A 12,881-nucleotide genomic window follows, 5' to 3' on the forward strand; every position below is an offset into this window, starting at 1 on the left:
CCCGGAGCTATGTGTCCTAGGCTAAAGCAATAAAAGGAAATCTGTAACTCAATTCAAAGCTGAGAAAGAGACAGTTACTATGTTAGTATACTAAGGCAGTTGAGATGTCTTATGGTTTCCTAGATGTGCTACTGGCTCACTAAGATAGCCTCCTTCCATTCCTCTCTTCTACTCTCCCTACCTGTCAGAGAAACTGAGAGGGGCAGAGAATGACTGACAGCCCTTTTGGGGGTCTGTGACACAGTTGGAGGTGGGAACTTGGTGAGGGGCTTGGAGACAGGGTTAAGGATTGGGAGACTATGGGAAAGGGAAAACGACCCAAGGACAGGATTCATGGGTATTCTTTGACATCTGAAGGGTTGGTTACAATACCTAAAACAAGGCCCTTAACTAGTGAAAGGCACACTGAGGCAGCTTGCCTCTGCCAGGGAGAGTACTCAGAAGACCAGTACCTAAAGGCAGCCTGCCTCTGCTGAATGCAGTGAGATATATATAACTGGTAATGGAAGCAGGTTGCCAATGGGGCAGTGTTGCCAGTGTCATAAGAATATGTTGGTGTGGTATGGGGTGGGTGGCTGCTCTTCCCCAGATTCTTCTGACCTCCTGCCAGGATTTCTTTCTGGTGAAGGCAGGTTGCAAAGAACCTGTTCTGGCCAACATAACATCTATTTAGTTACCAGATATACCATAAACTTCCTTCCACATTGAGAGGGATACTGACTGAGTTAACACCGGGAAAATTTTAATTAAGAGAGCATAATGGAGAATGGGGACAAAGAGGGGAAACTAGATGGAAAACTGAACAAGTAGGCAGTCATTGAGGAAGGGCAAGTAGGAGTGGAATGGTGGGTAGGTGAGGGAGCCTCACCATCCCCTTGAGAGTGTAGGGACCCATTCCCTCTGTTAATTTGTCTTGCCAGTTGTGATTGGACAAACCTGTGAGTTTTAGAGCCTAATTTCTGTAGCAGCTGAGCTGCCTGAGAGCTTCCTGGAACTACTATTGCTATGTATTTTCTCCGAGCCCTGTGTTTAAGGCGTGATGAAAAACAACCTAACGGCCGAAGCACAACTGCCCCATACGAGAGACCATTAAGATAAAGTCCCACGTAAGTGACCCTAATAAAAGAAATTTATCACAAGACATGGAGAGGAAGGTGTCTTTATTCACTAGGTGAATGGCACCAGGCATTGTCAATGTGGCTTTTCAAGGCTCAGAAATTATCATTCATTCTCCAAATTACCAACTGCACAAAAATTACTAAATGGTGCGTTATCACTCCCTCTCAGCGAGAGAATGTCTTTGTTTAATGTGATTACAAATGGCTTTCCTACAATTATCATCAATAAATCACAGGTAAGTGTATCTGTGGCTGGGACTGATGTAGAAAGACTTTGTGAGCTACTGGGAGAAGGAAAAACCAAAAGCATGTGACAGCGAACACTTCAGAGAGTGCTGCACTTTTAAGACTTATTTTTTGAGGATCTTGTAAGTATATCTCAGAAGGGCATTGATTGTGTCCCTTAAAAGGAGGTGGGAAGTTCTGTAGTGGTTTGATGTTGTGCCTTCAGCCCCATTTGTGTATGAGAAAGAGAGTGTACGAAAAAGGGAGAAAAGTATCAGCATGTGCAAGAAAATGGATTTGTCAATGTGAGACAACAAGCAGGAAAGAAAGTCAAGGAGGAGGGAGAGAAGTAGAAGGTATAGAGGAGGACTAGGGGACAGAGGAGGATAAAGGGAGGGAGGAAGTTGACAAAGAGAGAGGAAGAAAGGCGAAAGAAGGAGCACTCCCCCTCCCTGACCTACCTCTGTGCTATGCCTCAGTTGGCTCTGAGGCACTCCCCAGAGGCCACAATCCCAGGCCTCCTGCAACTCTCCACCCACTCCCTATTTACTAGCCCTCAGTTACTTTTGCTTGCCTCTTTGGCTCACCAATTCTCATCCCAAGCCCCAAGCTTTGGGGATGTGCTTGTGTCTCTTCCACTTTTAGAATCTCCTTTGTGTCTTTTTTTTTTTTTTCCTTTACAGTGATTCCAGCTCTCCCTTCCTTAGTGTCTCACCTTGCCACACATTTTTCTTAATTATTTAGATATATCTGCAACTTAAGAAGAAAAACTATTCGACAGCCTGGCCCCCAAAAACCTGAGGTTAGACTAATGTATAGGGAGTTTCCATTGAAACTGAATGTGACGTTGTGTTGGTTGTAAATTTAGTTTCATGACACCTGTAGGTGAGGGCATTCTTGTCTGAAGAATGTGGTAATATAGTTGGAGAGCCAGCTCTAAAAAATCTGGTGAACAGTAGTGCCAATAACCATTAAGAGAGGTTTTGAAAAGTCTATTGTGGGTTAGGGATGCAGAGAAGGATGATGCATGCCTTGCTCTCAGCTTCCTGACGTCCTAGAAGAAGGGGAACAGTTTGAACAAAGGTATATAGGAGAGAGCATGAATGAAGCCCAGAGCTCTACATGGGAAATTATGAGAAATACATCAACAAGGCTGGCTGGAGAGACTGGGAAAAATTTTAAGAGATTTCAAAAAAGAAATTCAGAAGTATGGGTTTGGTTATATAGGTCACTAAGAATCTTTAAGAAGAGAGAAAATTAAAGCAATGGAATTATGATCACTATTGTTAGGACAGAGTGAGATTAGAGGATGATCTCGCCATTCCTTGGTTCCTTATTCATTCATCCCTTCATTCATTCCTTCAGCAAATATTTATTAAAGGCCTACTATGTGCCAGGTATTGTAGTGAGGTATCATGGTGAGGTAAAGATATAGTTCCTGTCCTCAAGAAGCTTATGCTCCTGGAGAAAAAAGAAACAAATGAAGTAATTACAATTGATAATAAGTGCTGTGGAGAAAATAAACAGGATAAGGACACAGGGAGTAACTGGCGTATGGAGAGTTAGACATACTCTGGTTAGGGTGGTAGGGTTTCACCTCTCTGAAAAGGCACAAATTTGAGCTGGCACTTTAAAGATGAGAACAACCAACCTCCGTAAGGAACATCCTCAAGAGGGGATCTGAAGGACTGAGAGAGGTGGAAGTTACTAGCAATAATCCAGAAAAGTGACGATGCTTTAGACCCAGGGTCAATAGTGTGACTCAAGTGTTAACAAGCCATTTTGGAGGCAAAATTGAAAATTGACTGAAAGGGAATGGAACGGAGTGACTCTTTTACCTCCTGCCCTGGATCTGCTCACAGTGCCTCCAACTCAAGTGCACACATGGCCAGTGCTTTCTACCCAGGTCTCTTTTGATATGGGGACTGGGACAGTCTCCATGTGGTCTCTCAGCATAGGTATTTAACAGTCAGACTTCACCCTGATTCAGGGGTGCCTGCAGTATGTGGCTCTGCTTCCAGGCCTAGTTCAGATTATGCTGCAAATATTAGCAACTCAGGACACTGGTTAAGGGGAGACACTTATTTTGCAAAATTAGCAAACTATAGGTACCAAGAAAAAAAAGCCACACCATTTCCATTTGCCAGAAATATTTATCTTAACCATCCACTTCTATTAATAAAAATTTGCCAAAATATAATTTAACTTCCTAAATGATTTCAAAGACTTTTTATTACAATGAATTATTAAACACCCACATATTAAAACTAAATGTGGCCTAAACTCTGGGGACTCTTGAGGATTTAAATTTGTTGCATGTTCCAGACAAAGAATGAGAGAGAATGATGGAGCAGGCGATCCAAGATGCTACAAAGAGTGAAAGAAGGAAAGAACCAGCCTGTGAATGAGACAAAGGGAGATGGCAATAGAGAAGTAAATGGTACAAAAGAGTGGGGGTGGAGGGAAAAGAGATTGAGAGAGAGACAGAGCCAAGGAAGGGGAAGGAGGGGGTGGCAGCAGGCCTGCTGCCTATGAAGGGGACACAGTGTGGAGATTAAGATCTCTATCAGAGCTTGTGGCTGGAGCGATTACAGTGTATTAGGGTCCTGTCAGTGTTGACAAACACTGCCCCAATTAGGAATTAGTTCCACAAGGCATCAGATAGCAGGACTGCTGTTGACCTGTAAATAGACTGGCCCTCCCTTCTCTCTCTCTCTTATTTAAATAGGCGCAGCTGTTCCTAGCCTAGCCCAGGAAGCCCAGCCTCCATGGCCCTTCCTACAGCAGCCACCAGGGAACAGGAGTGGGTACCAATCGCCTGGTGTTTTAAACACCAGTACTCTGGTAAATGCATGTATTTTTCCTAAAAATGCATGTTCAACAGTCACAAGAATTCTTTCTACCCACACTTCATCCAGTATCAATTCCAAGGCCCCTTTTCAAAAAACCATTATTTCAAGGACATGTAAGTAGTATCTAGGGGAAGTGCCCATTTCATGGCCAACAGTAGGTAAGCAATTTAAGAGTACACATTACAGACTCATCTCACCTTCTGAAAGTCTGTGGGAATGATAGAAAAGAGGTGTGGTTCTTATGGAAAAAGAATCCAAACCCAGAATGTAAAATAAGAGGTGTCATCAATGCATTCAAAACTATGGGGAATCCTAGAGAGATGAAAGTCAGATGGAATCAGACAGAGGCAGGAAATATATGCAGAAGAGCATTGCTGCACAGGAAGGTGTGGTTGCTGGGAGCAGTAAGCCTCAGGTGGCAGATCCCTGGGCAAAAGGTACTAGATGGGGCAGATAATGTGGTTGTCTGGGGGCCAAAGCAGGAACTTCCTCTGGCAGAAGAATGACTTCAACTTTCTCATCTGTCAAGGAAGGCAACAAGCCACAGATGGGGGAGGATGAGCTTTTGGTCAGAGAGGAAGTACAATGCTTCAGAAGGCTGGTGTTTCCATAAGAACCCAATATTCAGGAATCCACCTCCTGGCTCACACTGCCTGATGCATATTCTCCGCCTCCCAACAACCTTTGGAGGATGGCTTTCACTTGTAGACTAAAGGGGATCACACATACAGAGGTGAACATACAAGGAAGAGTCACTGAACATTTGAGGAAAGCCAAAGCTATGAAAGAGATGCCACAAACTCAGTAAGTTCATGGGCCGATACCAGGAAATTAGCCTAACGAAAAGCAGAACAACCAGGACATTAGAATAAACATAATTAAAAGAGAGTCATAGAGGCTTCTGTATCCATAATAATCAACTAGAGATATAGAAAACTAAAATGTCTATTTGTGAACCAAAAATTAAATACACAGTTTGAATAGCAGAATGGAAACAGTTAAAGAGGAAACGAGTAAGCTCGAAGACCAACTGAGCAATTCTACTAGAAAGCAAAATAGGAAAGAAAAATTAAGGCACCTGGCATGTGTTCTAATACATATTTGATAGGAACTGAGAGATAGGTCACTAGAAAATCTAGCTACCTCACATTCAAGCAAACCCAAACAGAAACACAGAGTCTGAATAAATCTATAATCACAGTGAAAGACCTTGACTTACTACACTCACAATCATTAGAAGTAGTAGGATAAAATGAAATGAATGAAAGAAAGTTGACTAACATAATTAACATACTTACCTTACTCTGATAGAGAAAACATTATTTTTAAACCAAACAGACTCTTCACAAAATTGACCATGTTTTAGGTTACAAAAAAACCTTGATAAATTCCAGAAAACAAAACTTATATGATTTCTACTTATTGATCACAAGGCAATAAAAATATAAATTAATAACCAAAGGAAAACTTTGTCCCTGAAAATAAAAAATCATGTTTCTAAATAACTTTGTAGCTGAAAGGGAGGTAAGAATGGTCATTACCAATTCTGAAAATGCACAAAATTAAGAACACACTTTAACTAAAGTCTGTGAGTAGGGACAGAGACAGAGAAGAATGCATGGCATTACAAGAATTTATTAGAACACAAGAAATATTAAAAATCAACTAAGTATTCAACTTATAAAACTAGAAAAATAACAGAATTACTCCAAATAAATTAGGAAAAAAGAATTAGTAAAAATGAAAGTAGAAATTATTGAATTATGAAATAAAAAACAGAATAGATAAATACAACCACAAGCTGGGTTTTGAAAATACAAGATTACTAAACTATATAAATATTTGGCAAATTCAATTAAGGAAAAAAGAAACAAGGCATAAACAAAAATTTAAAAGAAACATGACTACATACACAGGAGATATAATTACAAAGTACAACTTTATTCCAATAAATTAAAAATATAGACAAAAATGCTTAGGAAAATATAAATCATAAAAATTTGCTCAAAAGCAAAAAACCTGACTAGAACAGTAATCATAGAAGTAATTGAAGGAGTAATAAAACAATTATACCTCTAAAAAGGGCGTGAGTTCCTGACAGTGTTAAGGATGAGTTTCATCAAATTCATCAGGTAATTTTCATGCCATATACATTGTTCCAAAATATAGGAAATATAGGAAAGAAAAAAAAAGGTTGATGGCAGCTACTTAATCATTTTATGAAGTTAGCAAGCTTGACAACAAAACCTACCATTACAGCACCATTAAAACTGCTGGCCAATCTCATATGTGAAGTTAGATGCAAAATTCTACAACAAATACTTTAGCAGTAAATACTTTGTTGTTTTATATGCGTTACTATGTTCCTATGTCCAAGATATTGTTCCATAAAAGAGTTGTAGAAAAATGTGCATGATATTACCCAAATTTGTGTATCGGTGTAAGTTTGTTGCATTTGAATTGCCAGAAGGCTGTTCAAGAAACTGTTAATAGTAATTCTTTCTGGGAAGTAGAGGAGTATGCATGTAGAGAATGGGGAGGGAGATGGGCACATTTACTTTTCACTTTACACCTTGTGTTCTGTTTGAACTTTTTTTTAAATCATGAATGTGTTTACATTTACATTTTTAAAAACAAAATAGAGGAAAAAATAAATGGTGTTGATCCATCATGATCAGGGGTCTTATTTCCAGAACTTCTGTAAGACTTGATGATGCTCTCATTATAAGAACTAAAATGTGTATTTTTGAAAACTATCCCCTTGACTTGGAAAAGAGATTTGTTTTTGGGATCCCAAGGAGCAGAGCTAGGTAGAATGAGTAGAGAATTCAAGGAGATAGGCCAGCCACGGTGGCTCAGGCCTGTAATCCCAGCACTTTGGGACGCCGAGGCGGGCAGATCACCTGAGATCGGCAGTTCAAGACCAGCCTGATCAACATGGACAAACCCTGTCTCTACTAAAAATACAAAATTAGCCAGGCAGGGTGGCGCAAGTTTTTTATCCCAGCTACTCAGGAGGCTGAGGCAGGAGAATCACTTGAACTTGGGAGGTAGAGGTTGCAGTGAGCCGAGATCATGCCATTGCACCGCAGCCTGGGCAACAAGAGCGGCACTCCGTCTCAAAAAAAAAAAAAAAGAAAAGAAAAAATTAGAATTCAAGGAGACAGATGCCAGCTTACTGTGAGGAAGAACTTTTTTCAAATCAGAGACATCCAAAAAGAAACAAGCTCCTCTGGGAGGAACTGTTTCCTGTTCAGGAAGAAGACAGATGAGGCCAGAAGAGGGTAGATATTTTAACCTTGAGATTTCGGCTTCTTACCTTAAACCTGATTATTCAGGTCCAAAAGGGTTTTAGTCCTTGTTCCATACATCTGAGCATATTTGAAATCCTTCTTTATGAAAACTCACACATGACTAGTGTGAGAAATTTAAAGTGCTACAAAAACTAAAGATATATTATTTTTAGCATATTAGTAAGAGCCTTAACTCCTCATTTAGGTTAGTTCTTTCATGTTTTCAAAAAATGTTTACATATTTACCATTACTTTAAAATCCTTACAACAATCTGGTTAAATAAATAGGACAAATATTGTCTCTATCCCTACGAAGAGCAAACTGAGTTTGAGCAGTTAAGCTCAAGTTCACACAGCCAGTTCTCATTAGTTCAGGGAAGGTGATCTTATTCATGCCTCCAGACTCGAGGTTCATGTGAATTACAACATCAGCTTCACAATAGAAAAATATTGGTCAACAGAATTGAACTTATCTGTCACAAATGTAATGAGTCAGTGGCATACTTAGAGCCAAGCACCTGTATCTGGGTGCGTTGTTTCTTCTTTCTGAATGATTTATCTGGATGAGCAGGAGGGGTTGTTGTCCAAATTATTAGGCGTTCTTTTCAAACACCCGTTTCCTTTGCACTGGATAGATCTGGCCTGGGAAAGCAACATCTCAGATAGCCACGTGGGCCTTCAGTTTGGGTGAAAACCAGGCTGCTTTGATCTACTCCTGTAGTCCTAGTAGCTTCAGACAATTTCCCAGCTAGGCTTTGTCACTGCAGATGAATCATTCATTGGAAGTTGCTAATAGCCTGGGAAACAGCAATCGGATTGGGGTAAATGGTTGAGTGGTGTTATTTGCGAGTTGTTTACACTAGACTGTAGAATAACTCAAGGGCCAACTGGCCTTAAGTGAATTATTGACACAGCCTGCGCCAGGCCTGAGGGAGCTGCAATTAATGCATTAATCACACGAAGTCCCCTGGAGCCCCGCATGTTAACACAGGGGATTTAGTAGCACTCCACTAAGTTGTTGATGAGGCCTGTGGCGGGATGAAAACCCTTAGAATACAAATGTGACATCCCATGCCCCTTTATTTGTTAGTCAATAATCTGAATAACCCCAGTTTCACAGCTTCTGTGTTGGATTTGCTGTTCCTTTCTCTCCTCCGCTAATCGCCAGCGAGGAGCGATAGGGTACAGACTTTAACTTTGATTTGAACCCCCCTCTCCCTCCCCCTAAATAAAAGCACAGGTTTTTATCCACATGCGTATATTGCACAGACATCAAAGAAAAAAAAAGCCTCATGCATTTCCATTAAAGCCGCGCGGACCAGGGGGAAGCACCAAGCTGGGTGCGGGCTTTTGAGGCGGTGGAAATTGATAAGGTTCATCTGCATACAAAAGGCTGAATGGAGAGGCAGCAGGGTGAGCGAGGTCGGACACCCAGATGGATTTTTTAATTCTGGGGAAAATAACACCACGCTCACAAGTGATAACTGAGCCTTTCTTCCCAACTCAGACCAAAATATGATTTCCATTTGTGCATTGGAGGAGAAGAAAATTATACAGAATTTCATTCTGCGGCATAATAAGGCTTCACACTGAATAATGCTACCATAAGGCAGTGTAATTACTGAAGGGCAGAAAATACACTTTCAGTTTATATCTAATCACAATACCACATTGTCTGCTTTGGAAAAAAAAAAAAATCTGGGGTGGGGGTGCGGCATGTTGCTAGACTGTGAGTAGGCCCTGGGGAGTTTGTGGGTCTGGGTCTTATCAGAGTCCTGAGAAAAGGTGAAGGTTTGGCTGACTTGTGGCCCTATCTAAGACAGGTTATATCAGGGAGGTAGTAGGTGCCTCTGCTCATTGAGGATCCCTGGGTTCTGAGATGTGTTGCTACTCTTCTAAAATGACCTGTCCTGATCTTTACTGACTGATTAAAATCGTTGCTACTGCACCCAATGATCAAGTAAATGTGTTTGAAGGCCAAGAAGCTGAGACTCTTCAGGGACTAAAAGAGAAAGTATCAGCGAAATTATTATTGTAGTTTGACTGGACTGAGTATTGAAATGGCCGAAGAGTACCTTTGGTATGTATTTCTTGAACGTTCATAGCCCATGGACTACAAAATTTTCCTTCCATTTTGAGCTCTATTTCTTGTCCACTTAAAAATAATATGTTGGATGGGCATGGTGGCTCACTCTTGTAATCCCAGCACTTTGGGAAGTAGAGGCAGGCAGAACACTTTAGGCCAGGAGTTTGAGGCCAGTCCAGCCAACATGGCAAAACCCCATATCTACTAAAAATACAAAAATTAGCCGGATGTGGTGGTGCACATCTGTAATCCCAGCTACTCAGGAGACTGAGGGCAGGAGAATCTTGAACCTGGGAGGCAGAGGTTGCAGTGAGCCAACTTGGCACCACTACACTCCAGCCTAGGCCAGAGGAAGACGCTGTCTCAAAAAAAAAAAAAAAAAAGTTTATTATAGAATATTTGGAAACAGAAAAGTTCAGTGGAGACAACATCAATTATTCTACCACCTAGTCAAAAACAACTGGCAATATTTTGGTGGATTTTTCTTTGTGATGGGTGTGCTTTGTTTTGTTTTATTTCTTCTTGAATAATAAGATCCAGTTTCCATGGTGCCAGAACTTGTTTCCACAATGAATATTAAAAACAATTCTGGTTTGAAAGCAGTGTACTTTAGAGTTGTATTTTATGTGCAGTGGAAGAAGCCTGTAGACTTATCAGGCTCTAGCCCAGTGGTTCTTACATGTGAGTGTGCATTAGAATCACCCCAAGGGCTCATTAAAACACAGATTGCTGGGCCTAACCTAAGAGTTTCTGAATCAGTAAGTCTAGAGTGAGGCCAAGATTCTGTATTAATGTTCCTCATGATGCTGATGCTGGTCTGGATACCACTTTTTGAGGTCCACTGCCTTTGAATAAAGGGGACAGGGTTGAGGAAAGCACAGGAAATGAAAGCTCCCAAGGCACCTGAAAAGGGTATTTCTGAAGAGGAAATCCATAGGTTTTGGGGAGGATCTGAACACAGTATTTTGTAACTGTTTGTAGAATAAGTTTATTAGAATTTTAGTCTCAGATTCTCCTGGAGACCTTCTTCAACAGTGCTTATAGCAAGCTGACTTAGCAGATCGATGTGTCTCTTCCTCCAGTCTTGATTATTGTAGCTATATATTAAATCTTGAAATCGGAGACAGTGGTTTTTCTTACTTTATTGTTCTTTTTCAAAAAATTTTAGATATTCTAATTCCTTTGCTTTTCCATATGAATTTTGGAATAGTTCTACCTATATCTATAAAAAATCTTGCTAGTATTTTGATGGAAATTGCATTACAACTGTGTATCAGTTGGGGATAATTGATGTCTTTACTATGTTGAACTGCTAATCCATGAAGAGTATCTATCCATTTATTTCAATCTTTCATTTCTTTCATCAGCATACAAGCTGCAATATTTTGTCAGCTTTACACTTAATTATTTCATTTTATTTTGAGTAAGTGTAAATAGTGTTGTATTCTGATACAGAAAAAACATTTGACAAAATTTAACACTCATTCTAATAAAAATTTTCAGAAAACTGGGAATAGGGGGAACTTCCTCAACTTGTAAAGGGAGCCTACAGAAAACCTAGAGCTAGCATCATACTTAATAATGAATGACTAAATTCTTTTTCCCTAAATCACGAATAAGGCAAGGATGTCTGTTCTCCCTACTGCTGTTCAACACGGTACACCTAGCCAAGGCAATAAACTAAGAATAGGAAAAGAAAAAAGAAAACTCTGTATTTGTAGATCACATGATTATCTACATTAAAAATTACAAGAAATCTACCCCCCAAAATCCTATATCTAGTAAGTGTGAATTTAGGAAGGTCACAGGATATAAAACATACACAAATCTATCAAATTTCCACACTAACAATAAACATGTGAAAATCAAATCACTAATCTACTTTCTGACTCTATACATTTGCCTGTTTTGGATGTTTTATATAAATAGAATCATAAAATATATTTTCCTTTGTTACTGGCTTCTTTCACTCAGTGTAATGTTTTCAAGGCTCACTGATACTGCAGCATGTATGAGTGCTTCCTTCTTTTTACTATGTAATAATACTGTATTGTATGTCTATACCACATTTTGTTTGTCCATTCATCAGTTGATGCACTTTTGGGTCGTTTCCACTTTTTGGCTATTATGAATAATGCTGCTGTGAATACTCAAGGAGAAATTTTTGTGTAGACATATGTTTTCATTTGGGTATATATCTAGGAGTGGAATTGTTGGATCATGTGGTAGCTCTATGTTTAACTACCAGAGGAACTGTCAAATTGTTTTCCAAAGCAGCTGTACCATGTTACATATCCACTGTCAGTGTAGCAGGGTTCCAATTTCTCCAATTCTTGCATTTGGCTACTTAGGTAAGCAGTCATATTAGTTTTAATAGTTTATCAGTTCTGTTTACTTTTATAGTTGGCAGTGATGTCAGTTCTAAATGATTACTAATATCTATCCCTTTTTACATTAGACACAAATCTCATATTAATTTTATGTAATAACATCGGTTAAGAGGTATTCTTACCTCTTAATCTTGATCCTGATTTTGCTGGAATTGCCACTAGAAACTTGGGTACATATTGGAATCATCTGGGGAGTATTGAAAAATGCTAATGCTTGGGTTGCATCCTCAGACAGCCTCATTAGTGTGACTTGGGGATTAAGACTTTAGAAAACTTCCTAGGGGATTCTAATGGGAGGCAATGTTTGAGAACCACTGTTCTAGTGCACGTGTACTTCTGTCGCATCCTTTGTTACATTAAACTGCAGTTATGGATATCTTTTGTCTGTTTTCCCCAAGAAGGTCCTTGGGCACAGGTTTTATGTTCTATTTAACTTTAGAGTTTATTTTTATTTGATTTATTTCTCTATCATTTATTTTTAAATTATGACTCATAGTCTTATTTGACATTTTATCTTCAAAGTCAGCACGTGCCTGAGAAATCACAAAAACTTATTAAGAAATTCTAGTTGGCCTGGCGCGGTGGCTCAGGTCTGTAATCCCAGCACTTTGGGAGGCTGAGACGGGCGGATCACGAGGTCAGGAGATCGAGACCATCCTGGCTAACACAGTGAAACCCTGTCTCTACTAAAAACACAAAAAATTAGCCGGGCGTGGGGGCGGGCGCCTGTAGTCCCAGCTACTCAGGAGGCTGAGGCAGGAGAATGGCCTAACCCGGAAGCAGGAGCTTGCAGTGAGCTGAGATAGCGCCACCGCACTCCAGCCTGGGCGACAGAGCAAGACTCCGTCTCAAAAAAAAAAAACAAAAAAGAAATTCTGGTTAAAGAAAAGGGTCGAGCTGGGCGCGGTGGCTCACGC

The sequence above is a fragment of the Trachypithecus francoisi genome, unplaced genomic scaffold (assembly GCF_009764315.1).
Source record: "Trachypithecus francoisi isolate TF-2019V2 unplaced genomic scaffold, Tfra_2.0 Lachesis_group0, whole genome shotgun sequence".
Taxonomy (NCBI): domain Eukaryota; kingdom Metazoa; phylum Chordata; class Mammalia; order Primates; family Cercopithecidae; genus Trachypithecus; species Trachypithecus francoisi.